General features: G+C 36.0%; 1 long non-coding RNA gene across 3 annotated transcripts; it reads left to right on the forward strand.

The window, feature by feature from the left end:
• Positions 1–342: 342 nt before the first annotated feature.
• Positions 343–5,377, forward strand: LOC125272987. 3 transcript variants are annotated; one of them, XR_007185983.1, is made up of 6 exons: positions 343–805; positions 1,114–1,210; positions 1,810–1,927; positions 3,614–3,666; positions 4,934–4,998; positions 5,105–5,377. It is a non-coding gene; the product is annotated as an uncharacterized LOC125272987 (long non-coding RNA). The 3 variants fall into 3 exon arrangements; XR_007185982.1 differs by having other exon boundaries at positions 1,153–1,210; XR_007185981.1 differs by lacking the exon at positions 343–805 and having other exon boundaries at positions 812–1,210.
• The last annotated feature ends 1,920 nt before the right edge of the window (positions 5,378–7,297 follow it).

Consider the following 7,297-nt stretch of genomic DNA (forward strand, 5'->3'; position numbering starts at 1 on the left):
AAAGGTATGATATTCTATATCGATTTTTTTTTTTTTTTTTTTTTTTTTATTTTGTTACATTTATGTTTGTGTGTGTGTGTGTGTGTGTGTGTGTGTTTGCATGTACCTTTGTTTTTGTGAGTGTGTGTGTGAGAGTGAGTGTGTGCATGTATATGCGTGCATGTGTGTGTGTGTGTGTGTGTGTTTGCATGTATGTTTATGTGAGTGTGTGTGTGAGAGTGAGTGTATGTGAGAGTGTGCGTGTGTGTGTGAGAGTGAGTGTGTGCGTGTATGTGCGTGCATGTGCGTGTGTGTGTGTGTGTGTGTGTGTGTTTGCATGTACCTTTGTTTTTGTGAGTGTGTTGGTTTTTGTGGTTTACGAGGACTTTTGACCTGAATACGCACCGGCATTACGGGGACATTTGGGTTTATGAGGACACAGGCCATGTCCTTGTAATTCCGGCAATGTAGATGCCTTTCTCTATGTCCCAGAAGCACCCTCTCCAATTTTCGCGGCATGTCCTTATATACCACAAAAACCTGATTTTATACCATACACTGTGTATCCTCTGTGTACGAGAGTGCGCCCCTGCAGCCGGGTCCTGGTACTGTACCGGCGTCATCGAAAATTTGCATTTTTCACACAAGTGTAAGTATTGAGGCCTGTGATTGGTCAGATCGCTACTGGTAGGCGGGAAATCACGAAAACAAGATGGCGCCGACGGGCGGAGCCTAATTCCGCAGCCCCTATTGGCTGCATACGCAATGAACAACAAGCGAGACAAGATGGCGCCGGTGGGCGGAGCCTCATTCAGCTTCAGCGTAGGTCTGTATAACAAGCAAGTTAATGCAAAATACTAATTATTTAAGTGTTATTGCCTATAATTTTTCATTTGTGAATTAAATATATGAATAAATAGTGATCCTCGATTAAAAATATCCCTTAAATGTCATGTAATAAAGTATAAAAGTAACTTGAACGCTGTTTACTCAGTATTTATACAGTTTATTTAGCTCGTTAGCATATGCTATTCATGTAAACACAACCACACATTAACTCGTGCGCTCACATCACATATATTTATTATTATTATTTTAATCCCGTTTATAATGTAATAAGTATGGTTTAATCAGAGTCATGCCTCAAGTTCATTTCCTGTTTGGACCGGATAGAAACTCTGCACCTGAGAAGACATCTGAGCACCTGATGGAGGCTGCTGTTATTTTAAAGGTAAGTTATTCTGCTTTTTAAATGCTTGTGGGTCAGTTTGGCTTGTTTGTGCATGTCTTGTAAGCTCTTTGCAGCTCGTTTTACAGTTATAAAGCAGCTAGCTCGCGATGCTAACGGCGCTAGCGAGATTGTGATTGTGTTTAAAGACTGTCAGGAGGGAATCAGCGATGCTTGTCATTTTAAACTGGTTTTCGATTTAACTATAATTGTAACTGCATCATTTTCTGATCACATGCAATAACCTAGCCAAGCCATCATAATAAGGCGTTGTCATGACTACAGTCTATGAAGGGGACGGCATTTCACCCAGTACAGTATCCTCACATTCTAGCCTACTGTAAATATTACTACTGTTCTGCTTGATTTAAAGACATTAAGAAACAAAGATGTACTGGCTATGATAAGATGTATCAGAACTGTCAGTCTTATTCAGTCAAATTAATACTGTCAGTATTATTGTCTATAATTTATCAATTGTGAAAATTTATGAAGGAATATTGATCCTCAATTATACATAATTCTTAAATATCATACAATAAAGTATGAAAATAACTTGCTGTTTACTATAATTTATCTTTTGATGTTTATACTAAAAACAGAAGATGACAGAAGACACATCAGATCATGCTGAAGTGAAACAGTGATGGAGAAAGCCCAAGCTCTGGAGGAAGACATACAGTATTCACAAAGATTCATCAGTGATTTCACCTGTGTCAGGTATATTATATGTTATTTACAGTCATGATTTTACTTGTTTTATTATTAAAGGTTAAATGTTACTCAGGGTAATAGGGCTACACAATATTGCAGAAAAACTGACATTGCAATATTTAGTTTTTCTGCAATTTATATATTGCGATATGAAAACAATTCCACCAGATGAATTGAATAGCTCTATTTGAAAATAATTAATCATTCTAGGATGATTGGGATAATTTTGTAGGGTAGTGCATCTGCTTAGAGAATAATAAACGAATTGCAAGCTTAGATAAACACAATAAAACTAAGATACAAATTAAAAGCAGTAAGCAGTGCTTTATGTTTTTCAGGTTAATCTATCTGTATTCAGGTACACACATTGAGGAAAGCACGTATGGGTCCAATATTATATGCATCCGTTTTCTTAATTGTTTACAATACAGAACCGACTGTTTTCGCTGAGAGTGTTTGTTCAAGCTCAAAGATAAGAGAAAGAGAACTGAACTCTGTGTTCACGTGCTGTCTGTCTGTCAGAAAACAGTGCGAGTTCATATTGCGTTTGATGTTTAAATTGACAGGACTTAAAAACACAAGCAAATGATAAGCTTTCACTCTATGATGGTTAAACTTTGCAGTTAATACGTGAATCACATGCGCTCTTAACCGGGGGGCAGCTGGACCGTTCGGATCAACTACGATCCCTACTTGACATTGCACATCCTGTGATGTGACTTTTGTGGATGCACACATCGGGATACAATGCTAAAACCATACATCGTGCAGCCGTAGTCTGTACGGATCACAGATCAACTATGATCCCTATAGCCTACTTGACTTCATTTATACTGCAATGTCACACCCACGGATAGGTATCAGTGACAAAACTATATATTGTGCAGCCCTACATGGCTTTATATATGCATTAGGGCTGCACGATATATCGCATGAGATCGTCACGCGCATTTCGTCAGTAAAGCCGGTTCCCTGATTACCGCTAAATCGCCATCACCTGCTTTCAAATGGAGCGGCATTTAATAGACAGAGCCGTAGATCACTGACAAGCCACGCAATATCGCGTTCATTATCGAAGGCGATTCATCTGCGATATGAACGCGATATTGCGTGGCTTGTCAGTGATCTACGGCTCTGTCTATTAAATGCCGCTCCATTTGAAAGCAGGTGATGGCGATTTAGCGGTAATCAGGGAACCGGCTTTACTGACGAAATGCGCGTGACAATCTCATGCGATATATCGTGCAGCCCTAATATGCATCACATTACATGCGTGTTCATGGCAGTATGTGAGGTTGTGTGTAGCTTTACACCTGTTTTATGAGGACACGTGTTTTATGAGGACATCATGAGAACATGTTCTTCATGTTTGACTTGACTGAAGAATCTCAGTGTGTTGTTAGATTGACACAAGCCTGGTCTAAGAGGACACTAGTTTTACCGGGACTCTGGGGTGCACCCATATGGAAGATTGGGATCGATACTGATAACCCATAATTCACAGCTCACTGTAGCAAATGTCAATATTGAAAACTCATAATTGTGTTTGTTAGATTAGATATAATCATTTTAGAAGTAGGTAAAAAGTAGCACCCTCAGTTGAAATTGACTTTCAATGAGTAATACTGCAATGAATAATTGTTTTTCTTTATTTTGATTTGATTTGTATTTGCTTTTCTTTCTTATTTTCAGATGGTAACTGAGAAGAATCAGATTCAGAAGAATAAGATACAGCAACAATAAAGGTATCCAATAAAGTAAAGTAATAATTGAGTTAGTCCTTAAAGGTGCTAAAGAGGATGTTTTGTTTTATACATTTTTGCAATATTACTTGAAACTGTGTTTACTAACTGATAAAAGACTATTTATTAGGTGCACTGAAAGTAATAATATTAATATACAACATCTGTGCACGAGGTAGGGCCTTAAAAACATCAGCCAATCGTTTACGCGGTTGGCCCTCTGGCTTGTCAATCACTGCCGTGACGTTCCTTGTGAGAGACGAGTGCGGCTGCGCTCTCCAGTAACTTTCCACACTCCACAGGCGCTGCATGCAATGTTTTTGTCAGGAGACAGGAGTAACAACTGCAGATTATGAGTTACCTGCGGTGAGTCCGACATAATGAATCCACTAACACGACACAGCGAATGCCGGTGGTAAACACTCGTGTTCCAATACTCGTGCACGAGTTTTGGGAGGCGTTCCCTTGAAATGAGCTGTGAAGGAGGGGGGTTGTTCTTACGCATGCGCTCATTTCAAAAACTCACTAACAGTCTTTGGTTTCTCAGTCGATGAAAAGATCCTCTTTAGCACCTTTTAAAGAATAGAACAGATTTCAGTGTTTCTAAGAAGAAGATTGTTTGCCACAGTTATCAGTCACTGAATTATGATTGTGTGTGTGAAAAGTGAGTCACGATCACTTACTGTACAACTAGCACACCTCGTTTCACCACTATCACTCTCATACATACCCCTAACCCTAACCCTAACCCTAACCCTGAACTCAGGGCGCCATCCAAATGTATCTAGTTATCAGTGTCCCGGTAAAACTAGTGTCCTCATAGACCAGGCTTGTGTCAATCTAACAACACACTGAGATTCTTCAGTCAAGTCAAACATGAAGAACATGTTCTCATGATGTCCTCATAAAACACGTGTCCTCATAAAACAGTTGTAAAGCTACACACAACCTGACATACTGTGATGAACACACACATAATGTAATGCATATATAAAGCCATGAACATTACCATGGGTTTTTAAATATTGAAATATTGATTTGAAATGGATCTATTTTGTGATCTTGTATATGATCTCAAATCAATATTTCATGTGCACATATTTATTGATCAGAAGCTGTGAATGGGGGACACTGATCATCCTGTCCATGTTTAATTTGCATTAATTACTGTCTGACTGTACATTATCCCTTTGATATATTTCATATATACTGAAGGTTTGTAACTCTTAGGTGAAGTGATTGTATATAAAGCTTTATTTCTTATTTTCAGATAAGCCGTGAGACCCAGCTGTCATCAGTGATGATTGTGCTGCTCTTACTGTGGGACTACACCAGGTAAGTGAGAGTTGTGCTGTAAGAGAATGAGCAAACAGAGACGTTTGTGAGATCTAGGCTGTTAACATATTCAGACCAGTGTTTATGTCTAATTTGATGTTTGCAGACTCTCAGTGAGGTTGGACCCTCTGCTCTCAAAATGAACACTCTGTCCCAGTCAGAAGTCAGAGATGTACAGAAGGTATTGTTTTTCTTTTTGGAAATCAAATTAGGCATGTGCTGACAGGAAAATTTGGGCCAATTTTGATAACCGATAATTCTTTATATTTGAAAGGCGATAAATGATACATTGGCAGATAAATCTAAATCCAAATTCTAATATACTTTGAGAGCCTGATTACAAAAACAATAGACAGTGTCCCAAACACTTCAGCATAAATCAAACATATACAGTACAGCAGTCTAGTTTGAACCAGTATAAGATTCCTTTACTTTTAAAATGATCTTTACACTACCGTTCAAAAGTTTGGGGTCAGTAAGAATTTTTAATGTTTTAAAAGAAGTATCTTCTGCTCACCAAGCCTGCATTTATTTGATTAAAAATACAAACAAAAACAGTAATATTGTGAAATATTATTCCAATGTAAATCAGCTGTTTTCTTTGTCAATATACAGTAAAGTGTAATTTATTCCTGTGATCAAAGCTGAATTTTCAGCATCATTACTTCAGTCTTCAGTGTCACATGATCCTTCAGAAATCAATCTAATATGATGATGTGATGCTCAAGAAACATTTATTATTAATATCAATGTTGAAAACAGTTGTGTACAAATTTTTTTCAAAATTCTTCAATGAATAGAAAGTTCAAAAGAACAGCATTTATTTAAAATAGAATATTTTCTAACATTAAAATTGTCTTTACTGTAACTTTTGATCAGTTTAACTCATCCTTGATGAATAAAAGTATTGATTAATTTTATTTCTATCCCCCAAAAATAAAATTAAAATTCTGACTGACCCCAAACTTTTTTAACGGTAGTGTTTAATGCTACAAAAGATTTAGATTTCAGACAAATGCTGTTCTTTTGAACTTTCTATTCATCATAGCATCATGAAATAAAAATGTAAATAACTGTTTTCAACATTGATAATAATCATAAATGTTTCTTGAGCATCAAATCATCATATTAGAATGATTTCTGAAGGATCATGTGACACTGAAGACTGAAGTAATGATGCTGAAAATTCAGCTTTGATCACAGGAATAAATTACACTTTACTGTATATTGACATAGAAAACAGCTGTTTTAAATTGGAATAATATTTCACAATATTACTGTTTTGTTTGTATTTTTAATCAAATAAATGCAGGCTAGGTGAGCAGAAGATACTTCTTTTAAAACATTAAAAAGATCTTACTGACCCCAAACTTTTGAACGGTAGTGTACATTCATATGGCCAATTTTCTTTATTTAAAAAAAGTGTCAACACTTTACAGTAAGGCTTATTGTTAGTATTAGTTAACATGAGCTAACAATGAATGAACAAATCCTGTAGAAGTTTTATTAATCTTAGTTAAGGTTAATCTCAACATTTCCCAAGACATTTTAGGATCCAGTGTTTTATCTGTTAACCTAAAATATGCGTGTTCATGTTAGTTCACAGTGCATTATTAACTCACATTTACAAGGGTTTTGCTCAGTTGATTCATGTTAGTTAATACAATAACAAATGAGACCTTATTGTAAAGTTGCAAAAAATATATATATTGCCTCACTACTACTACTACTACTACTACTACTAATAATAATAAATAAAATTAAATAAAAATGCAAACAAGTTATTGGTCAACATTACTTAGGCTACATAAAAAGAAACACAATACATGTGCTATGGATGAATAAAATGAAAGCCTGTTGGGAAATGATTTTACTCAAACCATATTGTTGATGAAAATAATAAGAACAATACAAGTTGTAATGTTTTTGAAAAAAAAAAGTTTATATAAACATCTTTATTAAACATCTTTAGCATTACTGTTTCAAATAACACTGTTTTAGCATGAATCTGAAGAGCTGAATGAACACCCATAAACCAAAGCGCTTTGTTAGATGGTTTTTAGCTCAACGGGATGCAACTTATATATGATAAAGTAGATATTTATACAAAAAAATTACAACTTATACCTGCACAAAATCATGCACAGATGTACATGAATTAAGTTACAAAGTGTGAACTCCTGTTCTGGATACGCTCCCCACAACAACACACTAAAAAACGGCAACTAATCCAAAATAATTCACAGCGTTTTATTACAGTCGTGTTCTCATTATAATGTTATGTATATATGACAGTCCC

Source organism: Megalobrama amblycephala, linkage group LG7, assembly GCF_018812025.1.
Source record: "Megalobrama amblycephala isolate DHTTF-2021 linkage group LG7, ASM1881202v1, whole genome shotgun sequence".
Lineage (NCBI taxonomy): Eukaryota > Metazoa > Chordata > Actinopteri > Cypriniformes > Xenocyprididae > Megalobrama > Megalobrama amblycephala.